At 30.1% G+C, this 27,156-nt stretch overlaps 1 long non-coding RNA gene and 1 pseudogene across 1 annotated transcript; one reads left to right on the plus strand and one right to left on the minus strand.

Moving 5' to 3' along the window:
• Positions 1-2,453: 2,453 nt before the first annotated feature.
• Positions 2,454-4,403, minus strand: LOC124921378. The gene is made up of 5 exons (XR_007097660.1): positions 4,269-4,403; positions 3,997-4,191; positions 3,766-3,842; positions 3,195-3,267; positions 2,454-2,504 (listed from the first exon to the last, which is right to left on the minus strand). It is a non-coding gene; the product is annotated as an uncharacterized LOC124921378 (long non-coding RNA).
• A 2,917-nt stretch (positions 4,404-7,320) lies between these two features.
• LOC124929816 lies at positions 7,321-8,894 on the plus strand (annotated as a pseudogene).
• Positions 8,895-27,156: the final 18,262 nt, after the last annotated feature.

Below are 27,156 nucleotides of genomic sequence, written 5' to 3' on the forward strand. Positions count from 1 at the left end.
TGACAGAGCCGATCCAGATCCCACCGAGCAATCACCTCCCCCACCACCGGAAGTCACCGCTTCAGAACCTCCTAAAGAATGGGCTGCTAAAGAATGGGTTGAGGACCGTCTTCAAAAGCTTGAAGCATCCATATCGGAACGGATCGATGACCGCATACAAGAACACGACGTGTCCAAGCTTCAACCATTCAAGGATAGATCCAACAGCATAGTTGATTCGGCCCTGAAGTTCACCGACGTGACAAAGCTACTTCTGGAAAAACATCAAGAACGACTCTCAGAACTCGGCACCGGACTGTGGGAAGAGGCCGGTGAGCGCGACAAATGGGCTCAGCGAACCGCAACTCTAGAGACTGTGACCTCCGACTTAAAGAAAGACCTCGAACGGGTCGACACGACACTTAACCGGGTCTCCGAACTCGAGAAGACAAACGAGAGTCTCGTGGCCGAAGTGAAGGCGCTCTCCGAACAAATGGCCGAAGTTCTAAGGGCTAAGGTGGACGCGGAGGCCGCGGCTATAGCGGCTGATGCTCAAGTAGCTAAGAGGGTCCAGGATGCGCTGGACGCCGAAGTTAGCAAAGATAAAGAGGCACCGCGCCCAACTCAGCTGACCGAGGCGGAAGTGGAAGCCGCACGAATTAAAAGAGGAGAGGCCTTATTCCCAGGGTTTGCTGAGAAAGTAGCCACCCGAGCTGCGGAGGATGCCGCACGATTGGAAAGGCAAAAACGGAAGCTGGACGAATTCTCCGAAGTAAACAAGAAGAAGAAGGCGGCCGCCTCCGCTTCAGCACCGAAGAAGAGACAGAGGGAGGCCCCTAAGAAAGTTCAGATAGCCGAGATGCTCAAAGAGATCTCTGAACCGGTCATTACGGGTACTTCGCAGCAAGCCGACCAAGTCGAGGACGAAGTCGAAGAACAACTGCGGTCCCGGTCTAAAAGGCGACGTTCTTCCGAACAGACCAGGCAAAAGCAACCGAAGAAAAAGAAGAGCGCCTATGACTTCACGGACTCTGAATAGGGACTATCCTTCTTTTCTTACTGGCCTTAGTATTTCTATATATTTTGTCTTTTCCGGTCATCTACATATAAATATATAAAATTATTTTTGAATCCGGCCTTATTTTGCATTTCTACTTAGTTTTGATAATTTTAAATAAAATAATCAAAAAGGGAGAAATTGATAAGATAAAAGATAGAGACTCATATAAAGACCTTTTCCAAAATTTTTCTCAAACACTTTTCGAAAAATTCTCCCAAGTTAAAAATCTAACTTAAATAAAACAACCGGCCTACGGTTGCAAACTTACATGATTTTGATAATTTTAAATAAAATAATCAAAAAAGGAGAAATTGTTAGATAAATTCAGACCGGTTCAAATAAACCTAACTTAAATAAACTTTCCATGCATGAACAAGGAACCGGACCGGATGAACAAGAGAACCGACTGAAGAAACCTAACCGGTCAAGCTACTAAACCGATCAAGAGTATTCGGAACGTGACCGCACAAAGAAAGGATCGTCCAAAACTCAAAACCGGAATCATCAAACAGCCGATCATTCACAAGACAAGAATAACCGGAAGAAGTCCGATTACATCACTACCAAAAGACATTCGGCCAAGTCAAATAACCGACCAGTACAAGAAGACAATTTGGGTATCTGTTGAGAATGATACCAAAGGAGCAGACTGAATACTTCCATATCCATGCAAGTCTGAGGAAAGACTGTAGGCTGCAGAAAACAGTACTACCGGATCCTTCTACTTCGGGATAAGCCAGAAAGGAAATCTTCCAAGTACAGACAACTGTCCAAACAGACAGTGCCTATATCAAGTAAAAGACAAACCCGGCAGGTTTGTCTTACAAACCGGAAGAACAGACCGGCAGGTCTGAGACAATGCCAGGTCTGAGCTTGACCATCAGGTCTGAGGAAACGACCGCAGGTCTGAACCTCTGAAACACTGAATCACTGCACTTCTGATCAGCCAATAAGATTCAAGGCAGTGAAATATGACCGTTGGCATATTTCACCTATAAAAGGGGTAGCTGAAGAAGAGTAAATGCAGTGACTTAAGCGGGACATCAAGCTAGACAAGTGAAGCGTTGAGAGCATTTACTACAAGTGATAAAACTGTGTTATTCTAAGAAAGCCTAAGTGCTAAATTCTAAGTGTGTGTTACAATTTCGGTGTGAATTGTAAGAGTATTATCGAGCAGGAAATAAGTCTCGATCGGATTGTACCTGTATTCCTTAGTGAATATCCTTCTCGCGGCTTCGAGAGGAAGGGGTGACGTAGGAGTTTTATCTCCGAACATCCATAAAATCTGTCTTGTTATTTACTTTCTGCTGGCTTCTCCATCTAACCGACTAACTTAACCACACCGCTCCAAACCGACTTTATACTAACCATACCGAATATCCAGATTACCGAAACCGACCCACCATTTCCAAATCTCCATCATCCGAAACCGATTCCGCCTATCACACAAGCGTGCCGCTTCAACCTGAAAGCAAACCTCTTCCGCGCTTGAACCTAGTTCAAGGGTTTGTGACAGGTTGTGTAGTATTGAAACCCCGGTGTTAATCTCTAACCGGATTAATCACCACCCTACGAGTAAGAACCGCTAACCGGTCCAACCCCCGGTCCACCAGCGGCGATCTAGATCCTAACAGAGAGGATTCGTCATGTGGCTTAATGGACAATTAGTAAGCACATATGGGGGAAGGTTTGGCCTTTGACAATTTATAAGCTATATTTTATATTAATATAGGGCTAATTCTCACTTTATCTTTATTTAAAGAGAGGTTGTTTTGTTGAGAAGGTGTTGATTAGAAGGTAGATTTGAATTGTGGAAGAGTTTGTCAAAGGATTTCCAACGCAAATTGATTGATCGATCAAGCCAGCCACCAAAGAAGGCGAAATCAATAAGGACAATAACAACAAAATGAGAGCATCCAGATTGTGGATGAATTCCAAACCGATGATTGAACATAGGTTTCTTTGATTTGTTTCATTCGTATCTTTCTTTCATCAAATTAGTCTAATGGAAAAAAAAAAAAAATTCATTCATAAATAGGTATTTGATTTGTGGCTATATCTAGTGAAAAATAAGAAAGAAAAGAAAAAATAATATAGATAAATATCTGTACATTAATTTAATTCATGATATATAGGATAGAAAAGGATAACATACCTTGTAAATTTACTCCAAAGAAAGATAGTACTAACAATCCTTGATTGCTCTCATTGTGTGGAGTAATATCTTTCTGCAGCCAAACATCACAGACATAAAAAAATCCTCTTTGGTTTTATTGGAAAAGTATCAACAATTTATAAGTGGAAATTTAGTAAACATCGATGATCAAACGAATTGCAAAAGTATTACAAACAAATTCCAACGTATAAGCCGAAATAGTAAAAAAAAGTTCAAATTAAAGAGATCACAAGCCTTGCATATAAACAAAATGGAACGATTTTAAATACTGATAAGTTAATTAAGCAATATTTCATTTGATAATAAGTTAGTATAAACAATTAGTTTTATATTATATCTACTAAGCTAGCTAGTTTCAAACAGATTGGAATTCTCAAATTAATGTACCAGTAAATACTAGTTGAAGAGTCTAAAAATAAAAAGATAGATTCAAGGAAAGGAAACCTTAATCATGCATCTCAGAACAAACAAGTAAAACTCAATCACAGACAGACATAGCAACAACAGAAATGGGAGCAAAAGATACGAGAAGTCAATGGTTTTTACTCACGGATGCAAGACGACGCGTACAGAAAGTAACCGGTGAAAACAGAAAAATCCCCGGCCTGAGCACCCTCAAAGCAAAGCCTGCAGAGAAAAATCATCATTATTTATTGAAAATATTATAGAAGAAATCTTAACTCAAATCTGCGATTTTATTTATTCCTTAAAGATCTACAAATTAAATGAATGATGAAAATGATTTCAACAACTAAATCAAATTCTATGCAGGCTTGCTTACTTGATGAACCCAAACAAACAGCAATGGACAAGCAGGTGGTGGTAGGCAGCAACTCTTATCAAAGGTTTATGGAAGAGACCCCGTCAAACCCTAACACTATATATATATATATATACATACATACATAAACAAAAGGTGCAGGAAGAAACCCGAGGTTCCAACTCTTTCTTGTCGCAAGGTTCCTTCTTTTCAGATCTGTCCAGAAACTTCTCTGTGAAGAAAAAGAACGGAGAGAATTAACACGAAGAAGAAGAGAAGAATCATATACATACCTGATAGTAAGTAGTAGAGAGTTGGAAAAAGAAAATGGAGCCCTGGCTAAGAAGAAAGAAGAAGAAGAAAAATGGACTTTCCCATTTCCCATTTCCCATTTCCCATTTCCCAACCACACATTAAATGACTATAGTTGGTTAGGTGTAGAATAGGGTAGGTTAGGTTAGGGTCACACTTTCCCATTTTTAAGTGCAGTCCAAATTTACTTTTTAAAATAATTCAATTCTTTTGGAAAGTGGTCCTTCTTTACACCTCACTAAAATAAAATGGTATCTATATTTTTATATTATTCATATTTTCTTAAAGATTTTTAATCATTATTTATTATTATTTTCTGATTTGTGTAATGTTAAAAATTATAACTTTGTTGAATGATGAGAAAGTGATCAAAATTTATTAAATAAATATACATACAAAATAAATATTAATTAATTTATGAACTAGAAATGTAACATGAAAATGATAGCAATAATAGGAAAGAACTAAAATTGTATGACATAGATGATCTCCGATTAATTTGAAATGAACAACTTAAACAAATTAAATGCACAAATCGATGGGACAAAAATTAATTACAAATTATAAACATATAAACTTTATTATGGTTAACATCATTATTCATTATGCCTAATAATTGATTTATACTATTTATTTATTTATTTTTTTTATTATTTTTTTTTTTGCTAATCACCTGAATATTAAAGTAAAGACTTTAATAAATTAGCTTATAATTTTAAAATTTACATAATGGTCTTTTATTTATATTTACTTTATTTTCTACATAGTTGTGAATAAGAGACATTTTAGTTGTATTTTTCTTTCTCATCTTTTCTATATTTATAATAAATTAGAATAAAGTATAAATTATATAATTTAAGAATGAACAAGTCTATTTTTTTTTTATTAAACCCCTAACATCATAGATATTTTAATAATTAAATGTTATAAATAAAAAAAATATCACATTTTTTAAGATTTATTTTCTTTAAAAAATAGTTATTATACTACTTTCATATGTATTAAACTATAGAAAATTTTGTCAAAGATTCGAGATTTATTTTTCAAATAATATTGACTTATTTTGTGAAGATAAATATATCATGCACAAATATATATATATATATATACATAAATATATTTTATTTATGAATCAATAATAAATTAAATAGAATTTAAAATTTACAATGTATTATATCTCAAATCTATACTATATTCTAAACAAAGAAACAAAATTGTGATTTCCAATAACTCATAAATAAAATCTTCTTAGTTGATATAAATACTTCTAATTATCTCCTTGGTAATATAATAAATAATTTAGTTTTACTAATTATAATTTTTAGTTAATTTTATTATGTGCCGTTCAAAAGTCTTTTGAGCTAAGTTTGATTTGACTACTAAATAGAAAAATAATTTCTCAATATATATATTTTTTTGTTATATTTGGTTACATATATTTGACATGATTTTAAAAATAGAGATAATTTTAAAAATATAGATAATTTTAAAAATTGATAATTAATTTAAATATATGTATACACTAATTTTTTTTATTACTCTTTCTTAACTATTATTATAATTTTATTTGTATTATTCAATATCTCTATAATATACCATTAATAAATTAAGAGACAATATTTATACAACATTTTACTATAGTTCATTTTATTATCATTTGAATGTAAATTTAGCATTAATAGTTTCCAAGGAACTTTACTATAATCCTTTTATAATATTATTTTAAATGGCGTAGTTAGTTAATTATTAAATAATATAAATGTGAAAAATAATAAAATAATAAAAAAATTATATAAAGTTATAATAAATAGTCAAGTTAATTTAACTATAATTTCTTTTATCTCATTATAAATTTAATTTAAAATCCAAATTAATAAATTAAATTATAAAAAAATTGTAAAAGAGTTTATTCAATTATTAATAAAACAAACAATGATATTTTATTCATACTTTGCTCTTTTGTCCTCGTAGGTGGTTTTTTTTTTATATTATTTAATTTTATTCTAAACTTAATATATCATTTCAATATCTTAATATTTTTATTTATTAATATAAATTAATTTTTAAATTAAAATATAGAGAAAGTGTAATTTTGTAAAAAGAAAAACAATTCTTTTATAGTTTTAATTAACTTGGATTTTTATTTTTAAAACAATCCAATAAAAACCCAATAAACAATGTTCCTCAAAACGAGCCTTATCCTTTGTACTAGAGAGACCATTATAATATATATAACTTAATACTTTTTATTGTCCTTCAAATCAAATGGTTCTTAATTAATTATATTTGATTTATATTTTTTAACCATATTTAAGTTGATGGACGGATCAACCCATAAGTATCTATTTATTGTCACATATATATTCAAATTAACCACAACTTTCGACTTTGAAAATTAAGCATCATTATATATATATATATATATATATATATATATATATATATATATATATATATATATATATATATATATATTAGTTAGTAAAAAAATTGAACTTATATTGTTAAGATTGTCTCGCGTTCATTAAATTTGGTGTTGAATTTAAAATACAAAGTCATATTAGCTTTGTTCGTTAAAGAGTTGTACTTGTGTTGTTAGGTTGCAATTTCATAACATACCTATAACATTTTTATTTTTATTTTTAACCATTTTAAATTTATGAGTAGGTCAACCCACAACGGTAATCCGAATACTTGGAAAAATTAAGCATCATTATATATATATATATATATATATATATATATATATATATATATATATATATATATATATATATATATATATATATAATATATATATATATATTAGAAACTCTATAAAATAATACACTTGGGACGATCAAAATTGATTAATTAAAAGAGTTATTAATTAATCGATAAATTAATAATTATTAATTTATATATTAATTAATATTTTATTAATTTATAGTAAAATACTTATTTTACAAACACCTTTAAGCTTCCACTTAATTATTGTATACAATGCATGTACTGTATATCAAATGAATGACCTAATTTGAAAGAAACATTCAATCTCCCACCTTATTATACTTCTTGTGTTCAATGTATCACTTTATGGACATTAAAAATATTTTCTATATAAACAAGATCAAAATACTGTAGGTTAACACAAACAAATCATACACACAACATGGCTTCACATCTTAAAGGTGTGAAAAAAACAACAATGACAAACGAGATTCGAAGAGCATTATGCAAGCACAACAAGGATAATCCAAGTCTCACTCAAAAGCAATTGCAAGAATGGGTTCATAGTAACTATGGTTTGCAGGTGAGTCAAGTGACAATATCGAATACAGTTAAGCGGTCTTTAGAGTATCTCTCACTTGCTTTCGAAAGAGGCGATGTTAAGCGACACAAACCGACAAAATTTCCTGACCTAGAAAAATCTCTCTATGAATGGATTCTTCAATATCAAGAACATGTGAATATGACAGGTGAACTAATCATCGAGAAGACGAAAAAGTTCATGAAAGAAATGTATCTAGTGGATGCTCCAAACTTTACTTTTTCTATTGGTTGGCTTGGAAAGTTCAAAGCAAGATATGGAATTAAAAATTTCGGCATTTTGGAGAGAGTGGATCTGTTGAAATGGAGGGCATGGAGGGCAAATTAAAATCCATAAGAGACAAAGTTGATCATTTTGAAATGAAAGATATCTTTAATATGGATGAAACAAGTTTGCTTTTTTATTAACGAAATCAGCCCTGTATTTTATTTTATATTTTGTACTTTAGGTGTAATTATTTACATGTTTTGATCTTAAACAAGTTTGTTTTTTAGACTTCAATCGGATCATTCCCTTGCAACAATGCAGCTTGAAGGGAAAAAAAAAGACAAGGAAAGACTAACTGTTGTTATTTGTTGTAATGAGGACGGTTTGGAAAAACTTCCTTTATGGATTATTGGGAAATATGCCAAACCAAGGTGTTTGAAGAATATAAACTTGAATAGTCTAAACTGTGAATACCATGCTAACAAACGAGCTTGGATGACTGGTATGTCATTTGAAGAATATGTTCGCCAACTTGATAAAAAAAATGGTTGGAAGAAAAATTCTCTTGATTGTGGATAATTGCCCTACTCATCCAAAAATTATTGAAGGATTACGAAATGTTGAATTATTTTTTTTGCCACCAAACACAACTTCAAAAATTCAACCTTGTGACGCGGGGATCATACGAGCTTTTAAGATGCTTTATCGTCGTCGATTTTATAGAAGTCTTTTGGAGGGTTATGAATTAGGGGTTCCAAATCCAGCAAAAATAAATGTGTTAAATACAATGAATCTTGCAATTTCAACATGGACTATGGATGTTCGTGCAAATACAATTGCAAACTTCTTTCGTCATTGTAAACTTTGATCAACAGATAACGTGACTTTTGAGAACTCAGATGAAGGTGGTGAAAGCACTAAAAAATTCCAGAATTTGATCAAAGAGTTGGGTTATCGCAATGTAATGAATGTCGAAGATGTTCTGACTTACACAGAAGAAAATGTAGTTGCACAGTTGTTGACTGATGAAGAAATTACTGAAAGCGTTATTGGAATTAATAAAGATGAAATGTGGTCGATCACTCGTTAGCTGAAGGAAGAATGAAGATTTAAAAAAAATTCTTCTAGAATCGATTCAAACTCTTCTCCTTTTCGAAAAATTTGAATCCGATCTTCGTATTCCATCGAGTTCAGACTTACGAGAGTAATTGGCCAAATTAAAATATTCCATCAAAAATGTCTAAAGAGTGAGCGTGTGAAGTCATTAGATTTATCTTGTTTATTTGAGTGAAGTGGTATTTTTATGCATCAACGTGGACTAATTAAAACTTGTAGGAAATGATTATCTTAAAATAACTATTTACACATATTATCTTTATTGGTAGTAGTTATAAAGACTATGAATATGATCATTTATTTGGGTATGTCAAGCCGATATTGGTATCGGAATCCCCGAGGTGGTAGCCATGGTGTTTTAGGTATCGAGCTCCATTACACTATAGATATTTGTGACACTAGACATATAAAGGGTCGATCTTGACACGACTATGACGAGAAAAATATCTTTAACGGTGATATCAATCATGGATACGAAGTGGAGGCTGATTGTGATCATCGACACAGAACGGAGGCGAATAATGATCATGAATACAGAGTGGAGTCGAAATGGTGATCATATCATCATTTCGAGCATGAACTATCTGGTGGTTGAGGAGGATGTTGTTGATGATCATCATCCCAGCGTTCTTTTTATTATTTGTTAGATTTTGTAGTTAAGTTTTTTTATTATTAGATTTTTAGCCAACTGTTAGGCTTTATTTTATGTACAGATAATTACAAATATAATGAATTTCTGAAAAATATTCTTTATTAACAAGAAAGGCGCGGACAAATAAGTTAGATTTTGCCTAGTGCTGTTAATGTTGATCATGGATTCAAGAAAATCTTTATATTTGTCTGAGGTAGATAGCTCTGAAGGAGAATTTTTTTGTTTCAGTTTATTTGGACTATTTTCAATTTCTAAGGAAATCGTAGACACTCAAAAAAAAAAAAAAAGAATTTGGTGAACACTTTGAAAGAGTGAAATGTAAAAAATATATCATTTTTTTGAGGTTGGTTGTTTATGTTATAGTTTGTTTTTGAATTCATTGTTTTCAGACAAATCAGGTAAATCTCACATTTTTAGCTTTTGATCAATGCCTTGTTTATAGAGATCTGGTACTTTCATATAAGATCTCTTAGAAAAGTGAATAGAATCGCCAAGAACTCAAGAACAAGAAGAAAAACTGACTTTGTATTATTGATGCTTAACAGCAAAACAAAGAGGTTACAAGGGTGATATACCCGATAGGCAAAGTTTGATATACAAATATCACTTTAGCCCTTAAACTAACTTATAATGTTTAAAATCCACATCAAACTTATAATAATGAAATAACTAATTCTAAAACAAATATAACTATCTGCAAAATAGATAACTATAATTAGTATTATTAAAATATAAAACTTAATACTAATACTTATCTCAATATTCCCCCTCAAGATGAATATCTTGCATAAGTAGTCGAGTCCTCAAGATATCAAATTATGGGAAATCAAGTGCTTTTGTAAAAATATAAGCCACCTGTCTTTTAGTATTCACATGTTGCAGATTTATAAAACCATATATATATTGATTTCTAATTACATGACAGTTAATATCTAAATGTTTTGTTCTTTCATGAAAAAACAGGATTTTCTGAAATATGTATAGCAACTTGGTTATCACAATATAATGAAATAGGTAAAGAAATTTCATATTTCAAATCTTTCAAAATGTAAGATATTTATTATAATTCACAAACAGTTGTAGCTAAACTTCTATATTCTGATTCAGCGGAAGATCTAGAAACTGTTGTTTGTTTCTTAGTTTTCCATGATATAATAGAATTACCAAGATAAATACAAAAACCTGTAATAGATCTTCTAGTTTCTATACAAGAAGCCCAATCTGAATATGAAAATGTTTCAAGATATATCTTGTTTTGAAAAGGATAAAAAATTCCAATTGAAACAGTTCCTTTTAGATATCTTACCAAGTAAAGAACAGAATTCCAATGACACATAAGTGGTTTATGCATATATTAAGAAAGTTGTTGTACTACATATGAAATATCTGGACGTGTGTAGTTTAAATACAAAACTTACCAATTAGTCTTCGATATTGAGATAGATCCTCTAAAGGAGTTTGAGATTCATTCTCAAATTTGGTACCCTTTACCATTGGTGTTTTAGCAGATTTTCATCCCATCATTCTTGTATCATCTATTAAATCCAGAATGTATTTCCTTTGATTTATATATATACCATTTTTGTCTTGACTGATTTCAGCCCAAGAAAGAATTTTGCATTTCCTAAATCTTTAATTGGAAATTTAGAATCAATAAGTTTATTTATGTTTGAAATCTCTTCAAGATTATCTCCTGAAATTAAGATATCATCAACATATATTAATAGACATGTTACACTATAATCATTTCATTTGAAATACAAACAATGATCATGTTCAGATCTATTGAAACCGGATTCTATAAGAAATACAGATAATTCGGTATACCATTGTCGAGAAACTTGTTTTAAACCATAAAGGCTTTTTCTCAATTTGCAAACTTTGTTTTTCATGTTTTGGATTTCGTATAAACCCGGTGGCAGTTTCATATAAATGTTTTCCTCAAGATTTCCATGAAAGAACACATTATTTACATCTATATGGTGTAAATGCCATTTTTTAGATGTTGTTAAAGCAATAAATAATCTGACAGTAACAATTTTGGCTACGGGAGCAAAACAATGATGAAAATCTATTCCATCTTTCTGATTGTATCCTTTTGAAACTAGTCGCGCCTTGCATTTGTTTAAAGTACCATCAACATTCAATTTTGTTTTGTATACCCATTTACAGCCAATTGCCTTTTTATCTTTTGGTAAATCAGTTATTTCCCAAGTTTGATTTAAATTCAAAGCATCTAATTCATCATTCATTGTTTTGATCCACTTTGGATCTTTAGATGCATTGTTGTAGTTTGAAGGAGTTTTGTGAAGATCAATGTTTGATAAAAAAAATTATGTATTCTTCATCTATGTTAGAGATGTGAAAAGGAAAAGTTTTAGGAGTGTATTTCCTTTGTTTGTTTTCAGTTTCAACTTGGTTTGCAACATAGTTTTGCATCCAAGTTGTAGTAGATCTGATCCTAGAACCTTTTCTACAAATATTTTTTAAATCAATATCATCTGTACTATTCTCATTTGGAAATATATTTGTTCCAATAGAGTTAGGTTTGACTTTGTTATTCTCAATGTCTATGAATTTAGAGTTTTCTAAATTGAACACATCACAAGTAGATTTATCAATTGTTTGTGATATTTCATCATTAAAAATATTATTGGGATCAGAAAACAAAGTAATGTGATCATAGTTTGTGTATTGATTTGTGATGGTTGTGCCTTCTTTAAAAGGAAATATCTCTTCATAGAAAAATTTTTTAGATGTAACTATTTCATTTAAATCAAAGTTATATAAAACATAACCCTTTTTGTTTGAAGGGTATCCAATAAAAACACACTTAATCCCTCTATTTTCAAACTTTGATTTGTATGGAAATGTATTAGTCACATAGCATAGACATCCAAAAAATTTCAACATAGTGTAATCAATTTCAGTTTCATGTAGCACATAAAAAGGTGTCTTCCAATTCAATGTTGATGTGGGCATTCTATTTATCAAATAAGCAGCTGTTAAAAGTGAAAAGGGCCAAAACTTTAGGCAAACCAGAATAACTCATTAATGATCTAGCTACTTCAAGAAAATGTTTATGTTTTCGTTCAACAACACTATTTTTTTGTGGTGTATAAGCACATGTTGTTTGATGAATTGTTCCCATTTGTTCAAAAAAAGTTTTGCATTTCAAATTTACAAACTTAGTTTCATTATCACTTCTAACTTTCTTAATGTTTTTGTTGTACTGATTTTTGACTAGAAAAAAGAAATTTTGAATTTTATTGAAGACAAGAGTTTTATCAGTTAGAAGAAAAATCCAAGTGCATCTTGAATAATCATCAACAATAGTTAACATATAATGTGTTTTTGTGAAATATTCCTTTTTGTGGGGACCCCAAAGATCTATATGAATTAAATCAAAAACATCTTTTGTCATAGTTGTGCTAGTAGGGAAAGATAAGCGATGAGATTTTGAAAGTAAACATGTCTCACAATGAGGAACTTTATTTGCAGAATTTGAACAAATTAAATTGAGTACTTAATTTGAAGGATGCCCACATCTTAGGTGCATCTTGTAACAATCATTAACATAAAAGGAATTAAAAGTACTAGAAACTATTTCTTTTATATCAAATTCATTTGCAGGAAAACAAAAAATAGATTCTCAATCCTTTTTACAAGTTCAAACGAGATGTTTTGATTAAGGTCATGCATCACACAATTATTTTCAGAAAGAATACAATTCAATTTCTCATCTCTAATTAGTTTAGCAAGAGATAATAAATTGTATTTAAATCAGGTAAATATAGTACATCCTTATAATCTTATTTGAACCATTCGCTAGATAAAAAAAAATTTCTTTTTCAGTTTGTCTAATTTCAGTTAGAAGGTTCCTATTGTTACATATATGACTACTTGCCCCTGAATCAATTAACCATACATGCCTTTTGTTTTCAAGATCATTTAAACTCATGCTTAATTCATAAATAGTTGATATGAAAAACTTTGAGTTCGAAGACTTACCTGCAGCGAAGTCAAGATCAATGTAGCTTCCTTTTCCTTTAGATGTACTTGCTGCTTTGTCATTTCCCTCCTTGACAGCCTTCATAAAGTTCTGAATTTCCTTGTATTGAGATTTTGAAATCTGTATTGAATCATTTTATTCATCAAAATGTGTTGCATTAGCTGTATATGAACCTGCCTTCTTCCTTCTCTTGTTTGTTCACCATTCAGGGTAGTCCACGATCTTGTAGCATCCTTTCTTAAGATGATCATTCATGTTGCAATGTGTACATATCTGCGTTTTATTTCTTTTCCTCACATCTTCATTTCGATTTCTTCTAGAATTGCTGTAGAATTTTCTTTCACAAACATTGTTGAAGTATATATGTCCTGTTCCATATTAATGTTTCTCTTCTTCTCAACATTAAGAAACATTGTGAATGCCTTGTACATAGTTGGTTTTGATTCCTTGGCCAATATTGAATCTATTAAATTCTCATAAAAATCATTTAAACCCATAAGGAAAAGGAGCAGATTGCTCTTCTCATAATCCATTATAACTTCCTTTTCTAGTTTACAACCTACACAATCTTGTTGACTCCTATCACAAGTACATCTTCGGTGTGGCTATAAATGTAACTGCTCCTCCCAAAACAATCTAACTTTAGAATAGTAATCTTCAAGATCAAAATTACCTTGTTTAGCTGTACAGATGTCCTTAGAAAAGTGAATAGAATCGCCAAGAACTCAATAAAAAGAAGAAAAACTGACTTTGTATTATTGATGCTTAACAACAAAACAAAGAGGTTACAAGGGTGATTTACCTCATAGACAAAGTTTGATATACAAATATCACTTTAGCCCTTAAACTATCTTATAATGTTTAAAATCTACATCTAACTTATAATAATGAAATAACTAATTCTAAAACAAATATAACTATCTGCAAAATAGATAAATATAATTAGTATTATTAAAATATAAACTTAATACTAATACTTATCTCAATATTATTTTTTTTGTTTCTAATGTTACTTATACTTTAGAATCCTATCCTAACTAAAAGGTATTTTGATTTTTTTTTAAAGAATGGTGAAACAAGTCTTCTACACTCATTGAGGATGTGTTTGTAGAAGTGGTGGGCTGGACTGCTATAAGAGATCAGGAAGCTCAAGCAAAATTTAGAATCTTGATTTAGATACAATTTAGTTTAATCAATATTAGTTAGAAGTAAATATTTAAATGAATTGGTAAATATATTAGAGAAACAAAAAATGGGGCTACCAAGATGAAAATGATGACTTTCCATATTTTATAGGTATCTTCTTTCGTGTTAAATGATTAATATCTCTAACACCTGGGGAATGTAAATATGACTCATCCTGATGTAATGACATATTCCCATGCTCCATAATATTAAGAGCATCATCAGCGCAAAAGACCTCTGCACTCTTATTTTGTCAAATCAATATTTCACCTCAGCAGAAAGCGGACACATGTTGTACTTGAGCAAAACACTCCAATGATTCGACCCGCCCTCTTATCTAAATAATTTAAATGTAAATTTTATTTATATTATTTTAAATAAATAACTAATTTATACTATTATAACTAATATTTCTATATTATACGAAAATTTTAGAATTTAAACTCTTAAAACGTAACGTGTTAATATAATTAATAAAAAAAATATATTAATTTATTTAAAATATATATTTATTAATTTAATATATAAGTAATATTCCTATATTATAGTAAAATTTTAGAATATATATTTATTTAATGTTATTATAATCTTACTTAAAAAGAAAAAAATAGTATAATTAAATATATAACTAATATTTAATGTCAGAGGGCATGACGGCATAGAGGGCACTGCGCACTATCCTCCTTTTGCTTTTACCTACAGTGCAAAACACTCCTTTTCCACGCTGTTCGATACGGGCAGAGGTCACTCTCTGAAAGTGCTCTAATTAGCATCCGATGCTCATGCACTCAAAGTGCAACTCTGTATAATTAAAGTTAAGTTGCAATATATTATAAAAAATCGATATAAGATTATGGTTTGAATTCGAATAATTAATATGATTTTGGTTACAAAAGTAGGCTTCTTCTTCGTTTTATATGATTATAGTTTGAATTTAAATAATTCGAATTTAAAATTTATTTGAAAATCAAATTAAAAAAAAATATTGAATTTGGTTTGAAGTATTCAAATTCAAACCGAAAAATTGAATTCGAGAATTTGGTTCAATTTGAAGAGAATTTATTTGAATTTGATTGAATTTTTGAATTGACTTAAAAAAAAAAAACTAACTGAGGAACTCGGATAACACTAAAACAAAGCGATAAACAACCCTTATAAAAATCACAGGAAATTGAAAACGAAACATTATGTTATTCTTACAAAAACACAAATTAAACGAGTAACAATAATAATAATGTGTCACCCATTCCCCATTCCCTTAGAGCTAGTTTGATAAGTAATTTTTTGGATTTTTCCTCATATACACTCATTTTTATTTAGTCAACTGGGTTAAAGGGATGAATCAAAATTGACCTAACTTAAAATCTGATAAAGAGATTTTTTTTCAAAAAAAAAAACTAACATAAGAAGCACAACCTGCCCGTCTGCCTTCCAATCCACTAAATAGTCATTTCCTTCTTATTCAGATACATTCTGATTCAGATACCGTCCATACTCCCAAATAAAATATAATAAAAATAAAAAACAATTGCTCCTATAAATAGAACCCGAAATCTTTACTCATTGCTTCAGCCCATTAAAAAAGTGTTACCTTGTTTTGAGGAGCATTTGACTTGGTCAAGTCAATGAATATAAGGTCATGTTTGTTTAGTCTTAATTTCACTTTTATTTTTAGTTTTATTATTACTGTATTTTTTAGTCTTAATTCAACATATATATATATATATATATATATATATATATATATATATATATATATATATATATATATATATATATATATATATTTGTAATGAAAGTTGTGTTTTCAATAAAAAAAAATATATATCAATAAATTTATATTTAATTATATTTGATATTAAAATTTATTTCCTAATAAATTATTCTATTAATAACATAAACAGAAGACATATAAATTAAATTTAATAAAAATAAATAAATTAATTAAGATAAACAAAAAAATCAATTATTTGAAAATAATGATAAGTTGTAATTTTGAATAAATGTAAAAAAAAATATTAAAAAAATTAAAGTGTATTAAAATATAATAATAAAATAAATATATTTTAGTATTTTAATTAATAGACGAAGTGATGTAAAATATAAGATTCTTATATTAAAACAGTCATTTTATGTGTAATTATATTATTCTTGGCCTTATGTAGCTTGTTTGATTTTTTATATATATAATTATTTATTTTATTATTTATCATTTTAATTAATCATATATATTTAACTTTTATTTATATGAACTCTTTCAAATACTCCGTTATTATTATTCACTTTATTTAAATTTTATTAAAATTGTTAATTAAATTTGTTTAATAAGTATACGATTTTTTTTAATATTTGTAATATATTAACATTAAATATATTTACTATATTCGAAAAATAGTCACTTATAATAAGTTTTAACAAAAGAAAGACTATCAAACTATTTTAAGGTGTTAAACAAATATATTTAAATTTTATTTTGGTGAATTCGTTTATTATTTGTATTTTTAGTTCTATTCTATTTTAAAACGAAATATTATGTTATTTTTATAAAAAAAAAAACACAAATTAGATGAGTGAAATATTATTAATTATAACTTATACTCTATTTCAAACAAGAATAATATGTCACTCCTAGTCCTCTCCTTTAGTAGTATTTGATAATAAGTAATTAATTTAAAAACGGTGTCTTATGAACTAAATTCTAAATTAATTAAATTATAGTCTTGTTCGGATTGGGATTTTTGAAAAAACCTAGAGAGGGAAAAAAGTAATGATTGGTGATGATTTTGAGAAGATGGTGATTATTTTTAGTAAAAAGACTTAAAGGGTATTGATATATGTGAATAAAATAAAAAATAATAATTTAAAATAGAGAGTATTTTAGTATTATGGTTAATGAAATGAGTGATGTGATTGTTGAGAAGTGATGGATGTGAAAATTGATTTTGGATGAGTTTTTTAAAAAACTCAAAGAGAACAAGGCCTATGAAAAGAAAACTTTCTCAACCTATGGAGTGACTTATGAAAAGAGTCAATTCCAAATGTTCCGAGTTCGCCATAAGCATTTTGAATGGAATCGGGTCCATCATTTTATTTATCACTCATTTTATTTAATAAAATACTAAAATATATTTTATTTAATATGTTTTATTTCATCTATCTAAGGATAAAATTGTTAATAAATCTTAAAATATTAATTCTAAAAAAAATAAATCAAATACAAATTTATCCAAAACTTAAAAATAAATAAATAATAATTTCAGACAACCTAATTAGAATGGAAATAATTGTATTTGTAGTCTTCATCTCATTTTGGCCTCCAACACTTAAAAACACACGGATGGAGTTAAAATTAAAAATTCAAATAAAAACAAAAGTAAATATAATTTATTTTACTAATCCTATAAAATAATGTTATTATTTAAAAGATTGGTGTTGATAAATATTTGCTAAGTAATATATTTTTTTAGACATCATTATCTACAAATTTATGAAAAAAATTACTTTCTTAGTCTAACTTTTACTCAAAAAAATTATCTAATTAAATTGCATCATTTGTACCTAATAAAAATAAAAATTATTTTCATTTTTTTTAACAAATTTCAAAAGTCATATGATTATGATAATCATAGTCACAAAATAATAGTTTATAAAAGACACAATTTCACCCGTATAATTTTAACTTATATTTATAATGTCACTAAGATATACTTATATTTTATTTTTATTATATTAAAATAAAAATATTAGAAATAAAAATAAATATTTAATTTATTAAACTTTTTATATTACAAAATTAATTTTGTCAAACAAAATTATATAGATAAAAGAATTATTTTTTCGTCTATAAAAAAGATTCCGTGAACTTGATTTTTTTTTTCATGAAAATATATATATGTATATTATTAAAAATGATCACATTATAATAAAATAATTAATACAATCATTAATATTAAAAATAATAACAATAATGATTATGAAATTAATTTGGATATTGTTCAATTAAGGAGAGAATTTGAGAGAGAATAGAGAAGAATGACGTGTCACCAACATCACTAATGAAAAAAGTATAAAGGGAGAGGAGAGAGAAAATTTGTTATTTTTTCTGATTCAGATTGTGCCATGTTATTACCTCTAAAATTCTCTATCCCAAATTTTCTCTCCCAATTATTTATTGTTTGTTGTTGGAGATGACCGACCCTTAAAATTGGGTTAACTTAATTAATTCTTTTAATTAAAGTTATTGTTAAAGTTATACAAAATGATATTTTGACTTTATGATTTCAAACGCGGTTAACTTATTATATACGTGACATTTATAAATAAATAAAATATTTATATTACTAATTTAATTATTAAATTTCAGTGAATTAAGAATTTTGACTACCAAATTTTAATGAATCAATCGTTAAAATCCTCCGTTCACTTAAATTCGATAATAAAATTAATAACATGAATATTTTATTGATTGATAAATGTTACGTAAATAATAAAATAACGCCGTTTAAAAACATTAAGACAAACTTCATTTTGTATAACTTTAAAATAATAAGCTGCCCTATATTATGAAATTTGAAAAAAAAATGTTCCAAATTCAAATTGGCCTCATTAAGAAGCTCTTACTTGTTAACCGGCCAAAGAAAAATAGGAATACATGTTTATTTTGAAAGATGAATCTAGTTTATTCTAACACAAGGAGCTTCAATTTTTTTAATTCGCCAAAAATAAAAATAAAAATAAAATAGGAATGTTTATTTTGAAATATGAATTTAGTTTATTCTAAAATAACCCTAATAAAATTAACTTAATAAAAATAGTTGATTTAAGAAAATAAAAGGTCACGATTTCGATTTCCACCAGAAACATTTTGAATGAAAGTCAGAAACGAAAGTTCATAACTATGGAGAGTCGGTTTAATTTTTAAAAAATTATTCTAAAAAAGTATGAGCTACCCATCTATTTTAAAACTCGAAAATACTAATGAGAATGGTTGGATTTTGATGTCAAACGAAGGAGGGAAATTCAAAATGTTTCTTGTTGTGAGCAAATAACGTTTACTCGAACTCAACCCAATAATTCAATTCAAACTAAATTAAACAATTTTAGTTAAGACATTTTTGTTTGAGTTGCATTTTGGTAATTAATGATCATGAAAATGAATGTTTTGAATTAAACGGGCCTTAGTCTCCCGTGCATATAATTAGTAGCTTTTCAAATTTGAGCACTTCACGAGCCCATCTTTAGCACGTGATGTTGAATATACCAATTTCCAAATGGGCCCATTATATTGAGGTTTGAAATTTTGTTACCATTCAATTAAGATATATAATCTAATGAATTTGTGGGTAATCAAACTCATGCAAGTATAAAAAAAATGAATTATGTTTGAATAATTCGATTAAAAAAGTTTTTAATTACATTCCTAAATATATATATATAATTGATGTGCATAATATTAAACTATAACTCATGGTTAAATATTAAAATTCAAATAGACTTTTGTCTTTTTTTATTAGAATATATCTTAATTAGATATGTTTACGCTCCTAAATATGTTGATAGTAATTGAAATGATGAATAGTCAAATTGTAGAGATGATTTTGAGTTTAAGCGGGAGTCATAACTGTGGAGGTGTCATACTAGCTCTTCTTTATTCAAAAAAAAAGAAAAAGGAAAAAAAAGAGATGAAGTTTGACATCAATTATGATTTCACCTATTAAGATTCATAAGGAGAATATATGAAAATATCATAAAAGCTCTCTTTTTATCTGTTATTTACTTATTTGAAAACAAAAACGTGTTTCATATCATTCTTCTCGGCCATCATTCAGATGGTCCCTCTTATAATCTCATGGGCTCGAATTGAGCATTGTCAAGTCATTAGAATTCTTGGACAGCCTTAGTTCTTCCATTTACATTTTTTATCGCAACATGAATGAGAAGTGCATGATTATACATTTGTGTCATATTTCTAACGTTGATTTAGATAAAATCACATTTAAAAACATCATATACATTAACAAAATGTTCATTTTCATTATATTTAATTAACTTTTGAATAAGGGGAATGATTTTGTACATTGTGTTGGGAATAAAGCGGAATAATCACCAAACTTGTGATAATAAACTATTCCTTACTTGATTGGATCTTTAGGAGCGAGAAACAACAAACATAAAAGAAAATATAAATGAAACAAGAACACCAAGAATTTAACGTGGAAAACCTCCTCAAATTAAGGAGTAAAAAACACGGGACTTTTGTTCAAAAGAAGCTTCACTATAATCAAATATTAAACACGAAACAAATGAAGATAAGAGTTAAACAAAGAAGAGATCTCACTATCTCTCTACAAGTGTATGCTAGACGACTTTCAGATATGTTTTGATAAGCCACTTCCCCAACTTTTTATAGTAGAACATGAACAACTCAAAAGTCTTTTTCCAATAAGACAACCCTGCCTCTATTTAATACAAAAGGACTCTTGAGCTTCTGGACTTTTAGGCTTCTGGGTTTCTAAACTTCTAGACTTCTAGCTTCTGGACTTCTTAAACGTACTGGGATTTTTATTTCATAGTTGGGAGTCCAATATAAATAACTCAACAAACTCCCCCATCACAACTATGGAAGAGTTGTTGTCAAACCCGCAGTTGAACAACAAAACTCGAACTTGCCTTTTGGTAGTGCTTTGGTCAGCATATCAGCGCCATTATCATCTATATGCACTTTCTCTAAAACCAACAACTTTTCATCTAGAACATCACGTATCCAATGATACCTCACATCAATTTGCTTCGATCTAGAGTGAAATGTTGAGTTTTTAGCAAGGTAAATCACACTTTGACTATCACAATAAAGCACATATTTATCCTGCACAAAACCAAGTTTAGATAATAATTTCTTAACTCAAATTAATTCTTTACAAGCTTCAATTGCTGCAATAAGTTCAGCTTCAGCGGTTGACAACGCAACACATTTTTGAAGTCTGGATTGCTAGGCAACAACTCCCTCTGCAAAATTAATCAAATAACCGGAAGTAGATTTTCTCGAATCAACATCACCTGCCATATCAGAGTCGGTATAACCAACTAAATCCAAACTCTCATTCCCAAGGCAAAGTCTCAAACTTGATGTACCTCGAAGATATCTCAATATCCATTTGACAGCTTCCCAATGTTCTTTTCCTGGATTGGAAAGGAACCTACTCACAGTGCCAACGACATGAGCAATATCTGATCTTGTGCTAACCATGGCATACATAAGACTTCCAACAGCAGAACCATAAGGAATATTCTTCATATCTTCTTTCTCATCATCGTTAGAAGGATAAAGTTCCGAACTCAATTTAAAATGTGCTGCAAGAGGTGTGTAAACACTATTGGCCTTCTCCATATTGAATCTCTACAACACTTTTTCAATATATTGTTCTTGAGACAACCATAATTTCTTTGTCTTTCTATCACGACTGATTCTAATTCCAAGAATCTGGTTCGCTGGTCCAAGATCCTTCATCGCAAAGGACTCCCCTAAGTCTTGTTTCAACCTATTAATTCTCACAACACTTTGACCAACAATAAGCATGTCATCAACATAAAGTAAGAGAATAACAAAGTCATTAGGAGAGATTTTTTGCACAAACACCCAATGATCGGAAGTAGTCTTCTTATAGTCGTGTTCCTTCATGAACAACTCAAACTTCTTGTACCATTGTCGAGGAGCTTGTTTCAAGCCATACAAGCTTTTCTTCAATCTGCAAACATAATTCTCTTTAACTTTGACCTTAAATCCATCAGGTTGATTCATGTAAATCTCTTCTTCTAATTCACCGTGAAGAAAAGTCGTCTTCACGTCCATTTGTTCAACTTCCAAATCAAGACTAGCTGCCAAACTCAAGACAACTCTTATTGAAGTCATTTTAACAAAAGGAGAAAAATTTTCATCAAAATCAATACTCTTTCTTTGACTAAACCCTTTGACAACCAAACGAGCTTTGCGTCGTGGAGCTGAAGTAAGCTCATCTTGCTTCAGTCTATACACCCACCTATTTTTCAAAGCTTTTCTTTCCTTTTGGTAATTCTACCAACTCAAATGTATGATTGTCATGTAAGGATTTCATCTCATCTTTCATAGCATCAACCCATTCTTTACTATCTTTAGCCTCTTCATATGACTTTGGCTCCCCCCATCCGTCAACAACGTATATTCATAAGGAAAATATCTCGTTGAAGGCTGTCGATCTCTCACAGATCGTCTAAGTGGAATTGTAGGTAATTCACCTTGCTCGCTACTATCATTCTCCATGTGAATGTCATGTTCACCCTCAACATCATCCTCTTGCACCCGATTTTCTGTTGAAATAAGTGAATCAGATAAATGAACTTTATCTAAATTTATCGACTCACATTTTCCCTTCAACTCATCGTCTTTAGCCTGATCACTTTTCTCAGTAGTCTCAACTTCAAAGAAGATAACGTCACGACTTCTGACAAACTTCTTTGCAACTGGATCATACATTCTGTAGTCGAACTCATCTTGGCCATAACCCAAGAAGATGCACTCACGGATTTTCACATCCAACTTTGATCTTTCATCCTTTGGAATGTGAACAAAGCACCTGCATCCAAATACTCGTAGGTGATCATAAGAAACATGTTTATTTATCCATACCTTATTTGGACTTCATCGTTCAAAGCGACTGTATGACTCAAATTAATAACATGTACCACCGTGTGCAATGCTTCACCTTAAAATGTTGGGGACAACTTTGTTTCTGAAAGCAAGCACCTAATCCTCTCAACAATTGTCATGTTCATCCTTTCTGCAAGGCCATTCAATTCAGGAGTCTTTGGAGGTGTCTTCTGGTGTTTGATCCCATATTGTTTGCAGTATGCATCATATAGACCACAATACTCACCACCATTATCACTACGAATGCACTTGATCTTCTTTCCAGTCTCTCTTTCAACAAGAGCATGAAATCCCTTAAAATAACATCAAGTCTAAAAAAGACATTCATCATGTTATTATTAATCATCGCAACTACCATTCAGAACATCCCCAAAAGGAAGAACTGTAAAAGTTTAAGAAAGAATTCGAATCTTGACAGTAAACAACAAGAATTAAGAGAACGACCCTGAACAAAAATTGCTTGCCTAAGATTCAGGTTTATGTAACTAGGTATGATAAAACCAACATTTCTTCACGTCCATCCATATTAGGGTTGCGGCAAAGGTCGTGATGATGCAACTATTTTTGCGGTCAAGAGAATCGTTATGACGACGACTACTGGTGAAGAGGGTGAAGAGGGCGGCGACGACGATTGCTGGTGAAGAGGGCAGAGACAACGACTACTGGTGAAGAGGGCGGCGACAACAATTGCGGGTGATAAGGTCGACGACGACTACTGGTGAAGTTAAGAATGGAGGTGTGTTAGGTCTATAAAAAAAAAGACAAGGTATAATTTTAATCATTTATTTACTAAGTTAGGTTCGTTTGAAATAAAAAAAAAACTTTAAAAATTATATAAAATAAATACGTGGATTTCACGTGGATAAAATTCTAACCCCGTTAGATGATTTTCGTTATCTTATTTATTTTTGACAACTTTAATGCAAAATAAAATTTTGCGACTTTGTAAATAAAATTGACATTCTTCCCACATTATATTATTCTAGAAGAATGCTCAAATATATGTAACATATACAATAACATACAATTGACTTGTTAACACAATGAAGTTTTTGAACCTCTAAAACATAAATATTATACTACAGAAAAATATCACACACAACTAAGAGGATGAGCTCAAAAACACAATATGACAATACTCTTTAGGCTCAAGAAACACACTATATTCCTTGTATTTGCAATTTCTTTAAGCCCAGTGTGACCTTCATGTTAAAGAGAAATAAAATAGGAAAGAAAACAAATAACGCATGCTCCATTGTTAGACAAAAAGAAAGAAAATAAATAACTCATGCCCCATTGTTATAGAAAAAAAACAGGTAACCCATTTCCTATTGGCCTATGCAAGTCTCAAACCTGCAACCTTCACATTATTAACAAGATGCTCTAACCGACTGAGCTAATAAGCCCCATTGTTAGAGAATAAAAGAAAGAAAACAAGTAACTCATTTCAAATTGTTAATTAGGTCTCAAACCTACTACATCCGCGATATTAGTATGACACTTTAACCAAATAAGCTAATAAGTCCTGATCTTAGCAAAAAAAAATAAAAAAAACATGTAACATATTTCATTTTGGACTATACAGGTTTTAAACATGCGACCTTCACGTTATTAACATGACGCTCTAAATAATTGAGCTAATATGCCCCATTGTTAGAAAAAAAAACAAGTAACCCATGCCCCATTGTTAGAGAAAAAAAGAATAAAAAAACAAGTATCCCATGTCCCATTGTTAGAGAAAAAAAATAAGTAAAACATACCCCATTGTTAGAGAAAAAGAAAGAAAAAACAAGTAACTTATTTCCTCTAGGCCTATGTAGGACTCAAACCTGAGATCTTCTGGTTATTAACACGACGGTATAACCAACTGAGCTAATAGACCTCATTGTTAGTCTCGAACTTAATACCTTCGCGTTATCAGTAGGACACTCTAACCAACTAAGCTAATAGGCCTCGATGTTAGCGGGAAAAAAAATAAAGAAAACAAATAACATATTTCTCTTGGCCTATGCAGGTTTCAAGCTGTGACATTCACGTTATTAACACGATGCTCTAACCAATTAGCTCATTGTTATAGAAAAAAAGTAACCCATGACCAATTGTTAGAGAAAAAAATAAATAAAACAAGTAACTCATGCCCCATTGTTAGAGAAAAAAGAAAAAAAAACTGGTAACACTTGCTACCTTCGCGTTATTAGCAGGACACTCTAACCAATTGAGCTAATAGGCCACATTGTTAGTGAAAAAAAGAAGAAATAAAAGTAACATATTTCCTTTTTTTCCTATGCATGTTTCAAACCTACGACATTCGCATTATTAGCACGACGCTTTAACCAACAGAGCTAATAAGCCCCACTATTAGAGAAAAAACAAGTAAGCCCATGCCCCATTGTTAGAAAAAAAAACAAGTAACTATTATCCATCTGGCCTATGCAAGTCTCAAACCTGCGACTTTCGCGTTATTAGCGCAATACTATAACAAACTGAGCTAATAGGACACATTGTTAAAGAAAAAGAAAAGAAAACAAGTAACTCATGCCCCATTGTTAGAGAAAAAAAACCAGGTAACACATTTCCTCTTGGCCTATGCAAGTCTCAAACTTGCAACTTTCACATTATTAACACGACGCTCTAACCAACTGAGCTAATAAGCCTCGTTGTTAAAGAAAAAAAGAAAGAAAACAAGTAACTCATTTCCAATTGTTAAATAGGTCTCAAACCTACTACATCTGCGATATTAGTATGACACTTTAACCAAATAAGCTAATAGGCTTTGATCTTAGGAAAAAAATAAAAACAAGTAACATATTTCATCTTGGACTATATATACAGGTTTCAAACATGCGACCTTCGCGTTATTAGCATGATGCTCTAACTAATTGAGCTAATAGGCCCCATTGTTATAAAAAAACAAGTGATCCATGCCCCATTGTTAGAAAAAAAAATAAAAAAAACAAGTATCCCATGTCCCATTGTTAGAGAAAAAAGAAAGAAAATAAGTAACATATACCCATTGTTAGGAGAGAAAAAAGAAAAAACATGTAACTCATTTATGCTAGGATTATGAATGACTCAAACCTACGACATTCGCATTATTAGCACGACGATATAACCAACAGAGCTAATAAGCCCCACTATTAGAGAAAAAACAAGTAAGCCCGTGCCCCATTGTTAGAAAAAAAAAACAAGTAACTATTATCCATCTGGCCTATGCAAGTCTCAAACCTGCGACTTTCGCGTTATTAGCGCAATACTATAACAAACTGAGCTAATAGGACACATTGTTTAAGAAAAAGAAAAGAAAACAAGTAACTCATGCCCCATTGTTAGAGAAAAAAAACCAGGTAACACATTTCCTCTTGGCCTATGCAAGTCTCAAACTTGCAACTTTCACATTATTAACACGACGCTCTAACCAACTGAGCTAATAAGCCTCGTTGTTAAAGAAAAAAAGAAAGAAAACAAGTAACTCATTTCCAATTGTTAAATAGGTCTCAAACCTACTACATCTGCGATATTAGTATGACACTTTAACCAAATAAGCTAATAGGCTTTGATCTTAGGAAAAAAATAAAAACAAGTAACATATTTCATCTTGGACTATATATACAGGTTTCAAACATGCGACCTTCGCGTTATTAGCATGATGCTCTAACTAATTGAGCTAATAGGCCCCATTGTTATAAAAAAACAAGTGATCCATG

This window comes from Impatiens glandulifera, chromosome 1, assembly GCF_907164915.1.
Source record: "Impatiens glandulifera chromosome 1, dImpGla2.1, whole genome shotgun sequence".
NCBI lineage: Eukaryota > Viridiplantae > Streptophyta > Magnoliopsida > Ericales > Balsaminaceae > Impatiens > Impatiens glandulifera.